The 13,967-nt window shown below is 52.5% G+C and overlaps 1 protein-coding gene across 9 annotated transcripts in view; it reads left to right on the top strand.

Moving 5' to 3' along the window:
• CTIF (cap binding complex dependent translation initiation factor) overlaps positions 1 to 13,967 on the top strand; it is a 304,577-nt gene that overhangs the window by 33,639 nt on the left and 256,971 nt on the right. The window contains exons 1-2 of one of the 9 annotated variants that reach the window (XM_060170352.1): positions 12,849 to 12,885; positions 13,550 to 13,634. The exons of 7 other annotated variants lie outside the window; for them this stretch is intronic. The gene's annotated coding sequence lies outside the window, so the exon portion shown is untranslated. Of the gene's footprint in view, positions 1 to 12,848; positions 12,886 to 13,446; positions 13,635 to 13,967 lie in introns of those variants that run through there. One more of the 9 variants, XM_060170354.1, reaches the window with a different exon arrangement.

Here is a 13,967-nt window from a genome sequence, read left to right as displayed (position 1 = left end):
CTATCACAAGTGGTCCCTGCCTGGCATGCATTTCCAGAAACGCTGCTCTGAGCACACGTTTGCGCTGGGTTGTGGCCCTGGCCCCAAGCGCAAGTAGTTAAAGCAACTGCTTATGGAGTCTCCTCTCTCCAAGGTAAGCTGCGGAAGTAAGGGCTTTTGCCTGGATTAAGGCCTTAGCAAATGAGAGTGCTTTTCCAATGCCAGTCTTGCTTTTGTCGCCACAGGGAGCCAAAAATAAACATTTGTGGAGGGCCCAGGGCATGTGCCAGGTGGGCCCGAGCTAGAGAAATGTATGTGCTGAACTCACTGAAGAATAATTCCAGTTTGTGGATTGTCCCTCCTTGACCTTGGGCGGCGGTGCCAGCACTCAGGACACCCAGGTGGTGCCCGCCTGCCCGGGCACGAGCGGGTGCTGAGGGGTGGGCCTGCCTTGTGAGAGCTGTGAGTGTGCGGTCACTCGCGCCGAGGCTGCCCAGGGCAGTGCTGACCTTTGGAAGGGCGAACAAGTGGCCTTTGGGGCTTTTCCGGGTCAGCCGCCAGCCCAGGAGAGAAGCACTTAATACAGCGTGGTGTTTTCCCCTTCTCCTCTGTCTGGCCTGACCATTTCTACTTGGGAAGCCAAAAAAGCATAAGCATCTTACAGTAACTGAGGTGGTGCTGGGCCTACTGGTGCCTTATGGCCTTTCCTGAGATGGGCCTTGCCTTTCATCTTCGGACCTTTGCCTGCCTCTCCACATCTCACTGGCACCCTCCCCCCGAGCCTCTTTTCCGAGTCCTCTTTCTGTGCAGCTCGGTACCTCTGCCAGCACAAACGCCGGAATGAGCAGGCGAAAAGCCACCTCTGGACAGAGACCCTTCTCGGTTCCAGATTCACGGTGCCAGTGGAGGCCTAACTATTTAATCGCTGACACTGTCTCCAGTACCAAATAAAACCCAGTCTCGGGCGTCCCTGGTGGCGCAGTGGTTGAGAGTCCGCCTGCCGATGCAGGGGACGCGGGTTCGTGCCCCGGTCCGGGAGGATCCCACATGCCGCGGAGCGGCTGGGCCCGTGAGCCACGGCCGCTGAGCCTGCGCGTCCGGAGCCTGTGCTCCGCGACGGGAGAGGCCACAGCAGTGAGAGGCCCGCGTACCGCAAAAAAAAAAACAACCAGTCCCGTGGAGGCCCAGGTCCAGAATGTGACACAAACAAAGGAAGCAAAGGAAGAAGGACATAGGTAGGATTTGGTCTGCTCAGACGCGCCTTGTAAAATTCTTCTATTTAGCCTCTACTTCCTTATTCTACTTCATAAGCTTGGTGCTTGGGAATTTCAAGCCTTGTCTTTTGTGTGGTTTTGGTTTCTGGCTTTCTCTATCCAGGGGATGATATTCTAAAATGTTGAAATTGCTAATTATTCTTAACACCTTGAGAGCCGCTGGGGTGGCCTGTGTGATAAGAGCAGTTCATGTCGCTGCCACAGCAGACATGCTCACGGAGCCCCCAGGAGAGCGATTTGAGGGGAGTTAGCGAAGTGGAATCACTGTTCCTGCTTGGGCAATGCACCGGAAAGTGGGTGTGACCAGAGGACCTCTGTAAGGCCTAGATGGGCTGTCAGGGTCATGGCCTCCGTTCCCCACAGTGACCCAGGAGGAGAGGCATCTGCCAGAGCCCCCGTGTCATGGTGACAGACCCGCCTGGGGACTCAGACAGCCTCTCAGACACTTGAGGTTAGAGCTATGAGGAGAAGACCGCAACAAGAAATCGTGGCTCTAGATAAACACTTCCTTGTCCACTGGAGGCGCGGAGTGTGGGTAAAATGGGATCTGACGTGTCCCTGCCTGGGGACCAGAGAGCGGTGACGGAGAGGGAATTCCCAAAATCCACCCTTTTAAAGTAGGTGACTTTGGGGACTTCCTGGCGGTCCAGTGGTTAGGACTCCACGCTTCCACTGCAGGGGGCGTGGGTTCGATCCCTGGTCAGGGAACTAAGATCCTGTGTGATGCGGCCAAAAAAAAAAAAGTAGGTGACTTTGAATATATTCACAATGTTGTGCAACCATCACTTACTATCTAGAACATTTTCTAGAGACATCATTTTCTAGAACCTCATCACCCAGAACATTTTCATCCCCTCCTGTACTCCCATTTCTCCCCAACTCCCTCAGCTCCAGGCAACCTCTAATCAACTTTCTTTCTCTATAGATTTGCCTATTCTGCACGTTTCGTATAAATGCCATGAGTTTGCCATGCTATCACACATTCCTCTTCAGCATCGTGCCAGCGCCAGCTCTCTCGTTTATTTTCATAAATTTCCCATTTCACAGGGAGAGAAGGTGAGACAGCAATACTCCGTTTTCACAAATACTGCAGCTGATTTTTTTGTAAAAATATTTCGATCTTTTGGAAAAATCCTGAGATCCAGTACAATTGCATAACTTACTAGCCCTGCATCCGAAATTACACTTTGCTCCTTGTATTTGCAAAAATAATTCTTGCCACCCCCTTAGGCTTGGGGGCTTTAGTTTAGCCCTGCCCCCCTCATCTCCACGTTCCAAGAGCTTTTCTTCCCATTTCTGTTCTTTTCAGCTGCCTGCGCCTGGGTTGAATCCGGAGGCTCCCCTCTCCTTGCTGGGTTCCTGCAGACTTTCTTTCTGGCATTTCTGTCACCACTGGCATTTCCTCTGAGGCAAGCAGACCAGGAATAAAGAGCAGCCCGCGAGGGGAGGGAATGCTTTCTCTGTTGGCAAAAATGGAGTGAAGCAAGTGTCTGGGAGGACGGGGCTCCCATCCAGTTTGCTTCCTGGGGTCAGGCAGCCAGCGGCCCCTTACCTCATTTCTTTCTTTTTATTGCTCATGTGGGGCTGGAAAGCTAGAGGGTGTGTCCCTCCTGCAAGTATTGATTGAGCTTTAGGTTAAGTACCTGGTACCCAACAAGGTGTTATTACCTGTCGCTGGGAGAAAAAATGGCAGACGGGAAGGAGGTAAGGCTCCACACAGGAAGAGAGGTATGATTACGTGGCAGAGGGTGTGCTTGGGAAATAAGTGCTGGAGACTTTTAGGGAAGTGGCAGGTCAGGGTGGAGCAGGGCAGGGGAGGCCTTGTGTCTGAGGTGGGTGCAGTGGCCCTGCGGGATGGGGGTGGGATTTAGAGATGGGAGGAGGGGGACCCATTTTGGAGGGAAAGGGTATCATTGTTCTTCTCCCAGAGATGTCTGGTGTGACTTGGCATCTGAGAGGCCCGGAGGAGAAAGGCCCCAGAATGAAGCTTCCCAGAAGCAGGAGGCGGGGCCAGGGCATGCGGGGGCAGGGCTCCGAGTGGGAGGTAGAGCCTGTACCCTCTGCCCAATGGGGAGCCATGATAAGACCGTACAAAGACCCACCGACAGCTTATGGGGCTGTTTGGGGATGAGTCCTGGGACCCAAGGTAGAGGTTTGGGTCCCAGAGTCCTGGGACCCGGGGCAGCTGTCTGCCCCAGCTGCCGGCGCCACCAAGGCTGTCATCAGGTGCTGGCCTTGGTGGCGCAGAGAGTTGATGGCAGCGTGGATGACGTAAAGACATCGGTAGGAGCAAAGAGGAAGGGGCGAGATTGAAAGACCTTTGGCGGAAGACACCTCAGGGCTCATGGCTTTGGCGAAGGAGGCGCCTGGGAGCGGTGTTGATTCTGTGTGGTCCTCAAGGCCTCCCTGCTGTGCTTCCTGCGTCAGGGACCCCTCTGTGCCTTGGATGGGCTTCTGAGGCGTGCTGGGTCAGGTGCACCTGCCTGCCGCGCACTGTGTGCTTCCTGGCACAGGGACAGTCTGTTTACCTTATGGCCTCCCAGGCAGCATGTTATCGAACAGTAGCTGTGGTAAGGATGGGGGGGTTAGGAGGACCAGTACTCTTGCAGGTAATAACGTGGTCACTTGGAGTATTGGGACTAGTGGAGATAATATCACCATCTGAGCGGTTACTGCGTGCTAAGCATTTTACCGACGCTAGTTGATTTAGTCCTTGCAGTAACCCCATGGGCTGGCCCCATCTTACCGGTAAGGAAACGGAAGCAACGGAGAATTAAGTGATTTTCCTGAAGTGGCACATCTAGTACGGGACAGAGCCTGGACTCAGATCCCAGTCCCGTGGCTTCAGCCCCTACACTCCTGCCCACTCGGCTCCCCCTGTCTCAGAGAGCAGGCTCTGTCACTGCTGAATCTCACTGATTGGGACTGTGCCCATTTAGAGCTGGGTGAGTGTGTGTCAGCACCTCCAGTAGGCCGAGGACCTGCCCCTCGCTCCCTCTCCAGCCTTGTCTGTGACGGTGGGTAGGAGAGGAGAGAGGAAAGTGCTGGAGAGGAAAATGCCCACCTTCAGGGCAGCTGGACAGCAGGACTGGGTGGGGCCTGCGCACAGCCCAACAACGGGTGTGGCTGGCCCCCCGCCTCCCACCCGGCCCTAGGGAGAGTCTCCCCCACTAGCTGTTGGGGCCAGCCATGCTTGGAGCCCCGGCCAGAGAGGTTCTTAGGCGAGGAAGGACAGAGAGGTGGACCAGGGAAAAGAATTTGTGTCCAACTGATCGTCTGTAGAATTAGATGCTGCAGAAAATTTTAATGAATGCTCTGTTACCTTAATCTTCTTAAGAGTGTGAAGTATTTAGGCATCATAGGGATGAGAGTGATACCAGATCCAAGGGAGCTTTTTTTTTGCAGTACGAGGGCCTCTCACTGTTGTGGCCTCTCCCGTTGCGGAGCACAGGCTCCGGACGCGCAGGCTCAGCGGCCATGGCTCACGGGCCCAGCCGCTCCGCGGCATGTGGGATCTTCCCGGACCGGGGCACGAACCCGTGTCCCCTGCATCGGCAGGTGGACTCTCAACCACTGCGCCACCAGGGAAGCCCCAGGAGAGCTTTGAGTTCAGGTTGCATTGTCTCTAGACTTGCAGATCGTTAGGGGAGGGGGTTGGACTATTTTTAGATGACGCCATACTAGTTCTGTAATGAACAGACAGCGTGCCCACTGCTACACACTCTCCTTACTCACACTTTATTGTAATTAGTGTCTTAATCGTCTTCCTACAGGATCATAAGGTCTGTGAGGGCCTGGAACACGCCTGTCTCATTAGCTGCCCCATCCCCTGTGCTGGTCACAGGATCTTGGTGGGAGGATTAATTCACCTGGAGGGGTTGCAGAAGGCGCCAATGACTGGATCGCTGACCAGTGAGAAGTTTGGTAGGTGGTGGCAACAGCTTGACCAAAGCATGGAGGACAGAGGCGAGGAATGCCTGTGGAAGGGCAGGTGACATTAGGACAAAGTTGTGGACTGCTGGAAAAAGGCAGGACAGGTCCTGAGTATCAAGTCACTTATCTTGTCTTTAGGGAATTAGGGCTGAAAACACATGTCGAAAGAACATGAATGTTTTCTGATGCTGGTCTTTCTGTAGACACTACTAACTTATGCAGCGCCTTTGTCAGAATTAGGAAAAGGCATCGCTTATCTTGGATGAATTTTGAAGAAAGCAACCCCTCCCTCTCGCCCCTCCCCCAGGTGGCTGCAGCCTTGCTTCAGGGCACATGGTCTGACAAATGGAATATGTACTGACTCTCAGCCTTCACTCATTGTCTTGCGTAGATGTCTTTGAGCAGTACACAAACTGCACAACTGTATACGGTCACCCTTTTGAGATTTGAAGTCTGGGTTTAGGCTCTTGAATGGAGAATGTAAGGTGAGAAGCCTGTGTCACTCAACTCTGACCATCCTGTTTATTTACACCTTTCTCTTGTCCCTGTGTCGCTGTTCTTTCCACAAAGAAGCAGGGATTGTTACCACTGGAGGTCAGAACCTTTATAAGCACATTGTCCACAATTCCCGAATATTGGTCCTGGACCCCGAAGAGCATTAGTCTCACCCAAGGAGCTTATCAAAATGCAGATTCCTGTTCCCCGGACTCACATCGCAAGACAAAGCCCAAGAATCTGTATTTTTTTATGGAACTAGCCCATTTCTTCAATTTATAGATAAGGAAACAGAGACCAAGAGAGGGATGGTGACTTGCCCATGCGCGTCTGGGGTGGGGTTGAGACCTGATCCCACTCTGGTGATGTTCAGTGCAGGCCCACCTGCTCCCAGCCGCCCACCAGCTCTTTCCCAGATCCTCCATCTCTGACAATCTCCAAGGCCAAGAACCTGGCTCTGTACCACTTGGTTTGCAGATCATGCTTCCTGTAGCCATCAATTTTTTTTTCCACTCTTAATAGTAACAGTACTTTGCTGGAGTATAATTTATATGCAGGATAATGCATGAATCTTAAGTGCATAGCCTGAGGGATCTTGACAAATGTTTATATTCGTGTAACCATTGCCAAGATCAAAATAAAGATCATGCCGGAAGATCATCGGGGGTTCTAAAATCATATTAGTGAGGCTAGTGAGGATGGAAGGCACCTGTTCAGGGGACAGAGACCACCTCTCCCGTTTGGTCCCCGTGTGTCTTGTATTCTCTGCAGTTTCCCTCGGAGAGGTGGGGCCTGTGTGGGGAGCAGGGCTCAGGGGGCAGCAGGAATGACTTGTTGTCAGATTTCTCAGACCTAAAACAGCTTCCCGTACCAGGGCCAGACCGAGCTGCAGGATCAAAGTGGTACATCTTTTTGGAGTACAATCTTCAACAGCATTTGAAGATTGTACCAAAAAAAAAGTCTGTCTTGCTGTTGAAATAAACAAAGGCATAGAGAGCAGAACAAATATCATTTGACTGCTGAAGATAAAAAGTTACCTTTAAAGAAAGCTCCCACTTGGCCTGGGCTTCTCTCACCCCCTCCTGGGACCCTGGGGTAATGCAGACTCGCTCCCAGCCAGTGCCAGCCTTGGGGGAGTTCACAGAGTGCCCGTGTGTGGCATTGCTGGGGCCCAGCAGGGGACCCCACGGCTTTCTGTGAGGTTGGGTGGAACCTGGTAACACAGCCTGGACACATACACCACCCACACCCCCGGGGGGTGACCTGCTGGGCAAGATGCCAGCACTGGCTCCCTTGCAGACTTGGCGGACGGCCCATCCTCAAAGGCTTGCTTTGAAGAGTCCATCTCTTCAAAGCCATACTTTTAGGGCACAAAGCTGTGGACAAGGACCTGTGGGATTTTCATCCCATCCCTTGGCAGGGCTGGAGCATCTAAGAGATGCAATCTTCTCCAGCCTTGAGAGGCTCCCTGGGACTTTGCTAAGGGACACTGACCATTGTTTCCACTTCCCAGGGACAGAATCGCCTCAGAGCAGATGACCCAGCTGCTGAGAACTCCTGCTTCTCAGTGATGCTCTCTTTCTGTTTCATACGCTCTTTCCTTCACGCTTCCTTTTCCTGTCTCAACTGCATGACTCTTTATAGCTGAGTTAGAAAAAGACAATAACAGCCTGCAGGTATTTCTCCCTTTGGGTGGACTCTCATTTGTGAGTGTTGTGGTGTTGTTACCTATGCTGACTCCAAGAGCTAATGGCTTGAAGGAAGATGCCTGACCTGTGGGTGTGGCCTCTGTTCTTATTTTCCTTAGAGACATACTTATAGGTGAATGTCAAAGACATCTTTGGTTATTTTCTTGACTGATTTATTTTTTATTCCTAGGTATGCACACATTAAAGGGTTTTTAATATCTGGGCAAATGGCCCTAGAGAAGACAGGTTGTACCTATCTTCATCCCCATTAGCTGAGTGTGAGAATACCAGTTTCCCCAACACTGGGTGTCGGTGTTCCTTTCCACTCCTCCAGATTTGGTGGGTATGAAATTATATCCCATTTGCCTTTGCATTTCTTTGATTACTAGTGAACTTGAAGATTTTTCAGGCCATTTTTTTATAGGCCATTTATATTTCTTCCTTTGTAAATTTACTTTTCGTGCTCTTCGCTCAGTTTTTCTATTGATGTATTTTTCTTTAATTTTAGTTAGAGGTCTTAATTTATAGGTTAAGGCCTTGGTTTCTAGATTTTAAAAGGTACTCATCTCTACCTAGACTCGGAGGCTTGGAACAGATTAACTTAGCTCCAGAGTGGCACAGGTCCTCACTGGCCCATCCCCAAAGTGCCCTTTGGGAGAGTTAGGGAAAGTGCCCCTCGCCTGCAGACACAGCTCAGTTCCTCAGCGTAGGGCTTGGTGAGGGGCACATAGCGGGTTTCAGCCCGTTCTGGCTTCCTCAGGCAGACACCCCTGTCCAGAGCACAGCTGCACAACTTACACAGTCCACACAGCCTACACCACTCTGTGTGGCCACTCTGAGTGTTAGGCAACTGAATTGAGGCAGTTTTGAAAATAACAAAAAAAACACCTCCAAGCCATTGAATGGTACACTTTTGACTATCAATATAATGGAACTTCCCAAACTTCAGACGTGGGCATCGCAGTGTTTTGAATGGAGTTAGAATTAGGTTATTAGCCTTGCTTTGGTTTGTGTTGCAGCAATGGAAGCCAGGGAGGAGGAAGGGGACTAGTCCTGACTCAGTTACTAATTACTGACGTGACCTGTGACTCGGGGCAAGCCAGCTCACTTGACGGGCCTCACTTTTCTCACCAGTCAAATGAGAGTCTGTGACTAGATAAACTTATAGGTTGTTCTCAACTTCAAATGTCTATGAGTCCAGTTCTAGCCATATTCTTCTTCTTTTTCACAAAAAGATTATGACATATTTAAGACAGTTCAGCTTTATTTTTTCTTTAGTGTCTGGATTATGTAAAAACAAAAACAATTGAGAGTTCTATACATATGTTTTTCCATTTCACCAAATGTCTACCTTAGTTATGATCTGACTGCCCAAAAGAAGAAATACTTCAATGGAACCAATCCCCCTTCTCTCTCTCCTTTTTTTTAAAAAAATTTTTGGCTGCGTTGGTTCCTCGTTGCTGCACATGGGCTTTCTCTAGTTGCAGCGAGCATACTTTCTCTAGTTGCAGCGAGCGGGGACTACTCTTCGTTGCGATTGCGGGCTTCTCGTTGTGGTGGCTTCTCTTGTGGCGGAGCATGGGCTCTAGGTGTGCGGGCTTCAGTAGTTGTGGCACATGGGCTTCAGTAGTTGTGGCACGTGGGCTCAGTAGTTGTGGCTCACGGGCTCTAGAGCGCAGGCTCAGTAGTTGTGGCACACGAGCTTACTTGCTCAGTGGCATGTGGGATCTTCCCGGACCAGGGCTCGAACCCGTGTCCCCTGCACTGGCAGGCGGATTCTTAACCACTGCGCCACCAGGGAAGTCCCCCAATCCCCCTTCTGTGTTTTACTGAAGGGCGTCCTCAGGGTCTATGATGAGAAAGCATGTGTGCATTTGACAGTGGGAAACTGTGGTTAAGTCAGTATCATGGCTCATTGCATCTCTTCCTTCTCTCCTTCCTCAGTAACCATTTATGTGTCTCCTTGGTGAGACCTGGAAATGGGCAAGGCATCAAGGACCTCATTGCCTTCTGGGGAGCAGTGACAGGAGCCTGAACTTACAGGGACCCTCCCCCCAACTCCTGCTGCCTTTGGTTCCCACGACCGCTTGCCTCTGCCCCCCACGCCTTTTTCGTCTTCCGCATTTTCCCACAGGGACCTGTTCTCTGTGGCCTATCAGACGGGGGTTCCTGGGGCCCCGTCCCAGCCCCTTCCCCACTTGCCCTCCTCCCGGGCCCTCTTGCCCCTTGGGTCACCCTGGCTGTTGCCTGAGTGCCATTGACTATCACAGCTGTTCTCCACACCAGGCCTGTCCTCTGACCCCAGTGCAGTGCCCGCCAGACTGCCTCCTGGACGCTTCGACCTCAGGCACCTCCCACATCTGGCTCGTGGTCCTTGTCCACGCCCCCTGCTCTGGTTTGCCTTCTTATCACCGAACTAGTCCCCCAGGCCCACAACCCGGGACGCACATTCTGCCTCTCCGCGCCCTTCCCCACAAACACGCTCACTGACCTGTCCGGCTGCTGCCCACACAACTCTCACTGCATCTTCTTGTCTTCGTTCTTCTGCCTCCATCTTGACTCAAGCCCTCGTCTTCCCCGTTCTAGCCTCCTGCAGGACTCTCTCCACTGTTCCTTCTGTATCAGTCTCTCCCCCTCCTGACCTTGCGTTATTACTTTTATGCAAATCTAAGACAAGGAAAACCTCTGTCCTATGAATGACTTGCTCCAGAATCTTTGCTCTCTCTACTGCACCACCGTCTTGCATAGGGCAGGATGCAGGCTTGCAAAGGTGAACTTGACGTATCCTTTATCAAGGTAGGCCTCTCCCCTCTGACTGTTTCTGCATCCTCAGCACAGCGTGGGCAGTGGGAGAGTACCCTGTGCTTTTCCCCATCCTCCCCTGTGTCTATCCCCTGCCCCCACCACCACCACCTCCCATCATCCTCCAGAGGCTTAGTAGATCAAGGAACCTGCGGTAGGAGGTCAGAGCTGGAAGGAACTGGCTGGCACAACTTTCTACATTTTACAGAAAAGAAAACCAAGGCCCAGGGAAGGGGCACGTTCAGGTCTCACAGCTGGGGGTTTGGGGCGGGTCCTCTCACAGGTGTGTGTATGCCTTTCCTGCAGGTGCTGGAACAAATCGCCACAACCAGGGTGGCTTAGAACTGTAGACGTTTATTCTCTCACAGCTCTGGAAGCTGGAAGTCTGAAATCAAGGTGCCAGCCAGGCCGTGCCTCCTCTGAAGTCTCTGGGAGGGATCCTTCCTGGCCCCTTCCAAGCTTCTGGTGGGTGACTGGCAGTGCTTGGCCTCCCTTGGGCTGTAGATGCGTCGCTCCAATCTCTCTGCCTCTGTCTTCACGTGGCCTTCTCCCTGTGAGTGTCCCTGTGTCTGAATTTCCCTCTTTTTACAAGGACAGGAGTCATTGGTTTTAGGGCCCATCCTATGCCAGGATGACCTCAAATTTGATTACATCTGCAAAGACTCTACTTCCAAATACAGTCACAGTGACAATGGGGTGGGGAGTGTTAAGACGCCAGCAGGTCTTCTTGCAAGGGACCTGTCACCCCACAGCAGTGTGACAGGCATCCCCCATCTCCGGTGCTAGAGAGGGGTATGAGATGTGGTTCACACCGGGTCATTCTGGGGTATTTTAGGTTGGAAACTCGGTACTCGGTACTCTACTTGTTGGACCTGTCCCTTTAATAAACAGTTTGCCAGTAGTGGGTTTGTCTTTGCACGCGTGTGTGCGTGTGTGTGTGTGTGTGTGTGTGTGTGTGTGTGTGAGAGGGGGGGGGGAGTGAAGGACTGAAGTCTTATCAGCCTTCTTTTAAGATACGACTATACGTTTCAGCCTGGGGAGGGGAGAGACGCCTCACAGAGGCAGCATTTTTATTTGCAACTTTTGTCATTGTTCAGCTCTGGGAAATGAACGTGCTCTGGGGGTGAACTGCTTCATATTCTTGTCTGTTGTTTAAACTAGCAGGCTTGCTTCTGTTCCTGTCCAGGCCAGAGCCTTATACTGCTGGGTTTTTGATTGCTCGGGAAGTTCATTGTTGCTCTGGCCCTCTGCCCTTTGTGTGGCCTTTGCCCACGTGCAGAGTTTGCGAGTCAGCGTTTCGGGTGGGCTGGAGGGCAGGCAGCATGATATCTGTGGCCGCAGAGGTTTGGGCCCTGGGCTTGCAGGTGGGGAGAAGCCTGGGCTGGGGCTCCATATTTAGTCTGGAATCCAGTCCCAGCTGCTGCTCTGAGGCCACAGTGGATGCCAGAAAGGGCGGAGCACCGGCCCCGAGCCAGGGCAGCCATGGCCTACTGTGCAGCACTGCTGGGAGACAAAAGTGTCAGTCCATCTGTGCCGGGCCTGCCCCTTTTCCTGCCTGTATATTGACCGGGAAGCCCCGCTGGCCTAGAGAGGTGACTTGCCTGACCTCACATAGTTAGTTAATGGAGAGCCACTAGATTTGGGTGGCCCTTTCTGGAATCCAAGTCCTTTGCCCTTCCCTGGAACCATGCTGCCCAGGAGACCATGCTGTCATCAGGATGGGGGTGCCTCCAGGTGCCAGCTCTCCCAGAGACTGGGAAAAGAATGACCAGCACCCCTGGCGGCACCGTAATTGGGAAAAGAGAGACATCCATTTCAGACTCTCCAGTTCCATTTGGCTTCTGCCACTGCTTACCACCCACCCCCAGCCCCCCACTGAAACCTGCTTGTGTTAGTCATTTATACCGTAGTGTGAATGTCAGTCCTCTCCCAGGGAACTTAAACAGTGGTCACAGAGTGAGACTTGGAGTCAGACAGACACAGCATTCTGCACGTTATAAGGTACACGTGGGTGGGAACAGGCAGACCTCAAGACATGGAGGAAGTTCTGGGACCAGCCCTCAGAACATCTCAGCTCCTGTCTTGTGCCTGCCCTCTCTCCCTTGTCCACGGACTGGCCACCCATCCTGTGCTGTACAGTCCAGACCTGCTCAGGAGCCTGTCCGGTGGCCTCGCTAATTACCCTCGCCCTTCCAGGGCAGGGTCCTCCCACTAAGCCACCTCGTGCGTCCCAACTGTCTGTAGGTAGACCACCCTCGGGTGCGGTGCCCACTGCTCCAGGCAACGGCTGCCTGCAGGCACCAAATAGCCTGGCCTGAATCTCTGAGCAGGACACATGGAAGGGGATCATTTCAGCATCAGGAAGGGCTCAGCACCCCATGACGGCAGTCCCATGGCCCCAGTCTGTGTGCCCTTACCCACTTGTGGCCATCGTGTCTGGACCTTTCTGGGCCTCAGTTTCCTCATCTCTAAGATGGGAACCATCTTACAGACCAGAGAGAGGATTGGACAGAGTACATTTAAAGGCTTAGCTCTCAGTAGCCACTCACATAGTTATTACGATGTTCCTTGTCTCAGTTGATCCTCGCAGCAATCGTGGGAAAGTAGGCAGGGCTATTAACCCCACTTTACAGATGCAGAAGTTGATAGTAGAGCATGAGAGGGACCCAGCAGCCCTTTGGATGGCGCTATGTTCTTCCCACTGAAACACACTGGTAGTATCTGTGGGTTTCAGGAGTAAGGTTTTCTCCTTCGCCCCAATTCTCCTGGATACGCTAGTGTGAAGCTCTCCACCTGTGAGGCATAGTTTGGAAATAGCTCTCCCTGGCATTGCCCGAACGGTTCAGACTCAGCGGAGAAGCCACGGGCCTCTACAGCTGGGTGAGTGGATTAATAACTGGCACGAGTTGGCCTCACAGCGCCGACACTGTAGTTCCCATGACACGCAACTCCTGTCACTGTTAACAGTCGGAGGCTGTGTGCCGGCAGAGGGCTCCGGAGGAGTGGACGGGAGGGCCTGGCACTGCTGAGGACAGCAATTAGCAGGGAGTGGCTGGCACTAATCGCTCTGATCAGCTGAGCAGCCAAGCCTGACGTTCACAGGCTGCTTTTGGCTCCTGGGGCCCCAGGGGTAGAGGAACAAAGGGAGTCATTGCAAAACTTTGGGGGCGTCATCTCATCCTGGAGGGGCTGGCTGCCATGCGAGCAGGGAATGGCGGGCAGCTGGGAGCTGGGAGGCCCGGAAGCAGGTGGGGCCCATCCAGGCTGGCCGACTCCACTCTGCCTGGAGCCCATATCCTGCCTGCAGATGAGCCAGCACATTTTTGTAATGAGCCCGATAAAGTTTTCGTCTGTCTTTGTCCCCCTGGGAATCCTCAGCGGCCAGAAAGACTGGGGTACTGTGTGTCCGGCGGGAGCGCGGCACCTCTCAGCGTTCAGGAGGCCGCAGGAGGGCTTCCCTCAGGTCAGTATGCACTTGGCCAGGGTGCACAGGGAAGCCCCGCGATAGGGTGCTCGCGGGGAGCAGGGATTTCAGCAGCGATTTCTCCGGAGAAGACTTGGCAGAAAAGGGCAAGTTTGTCATGCGTGTGAAAGGACTCAATCACAGCGAAATTATCTTTATTGTCATCATTATTGGTGTCACTAATATGTGTGTAGAGTTCTCCTGGATTTTAGACCTGGTATTTTTGTTCTTGACAACCCTGGGAGGTTAGAAAAAAAATAAAGGTGGGAAAAGATATTGTTCTGTTCTGAAGGTGTAGCAAAGGGGCCTAAAACAGGCAGGTGACCGACACAG

The sequence above is a fragment of the Lagenorhynchus albirostris genome, chromosome 14 (assembly GCF_949774975.1).
Source record: "Lagenorhynchus albirostris chromosome 14, mLagAlb1.1, whole genome shotgun sequence".
Taxonomy (NCBI): domain Eukaryota; kingdom Metazoa; phylum Chordata; class Mammalia; order Artiodactyla; family Delphinidae; genus Lagenorhynchus; species Lagenorhynchus albirostris.
The sequence above is the reverse complement of the archived record's forward strand: the minus strand, read 5'-3'. Positions and strand labels throughout refer to the sequence as shown.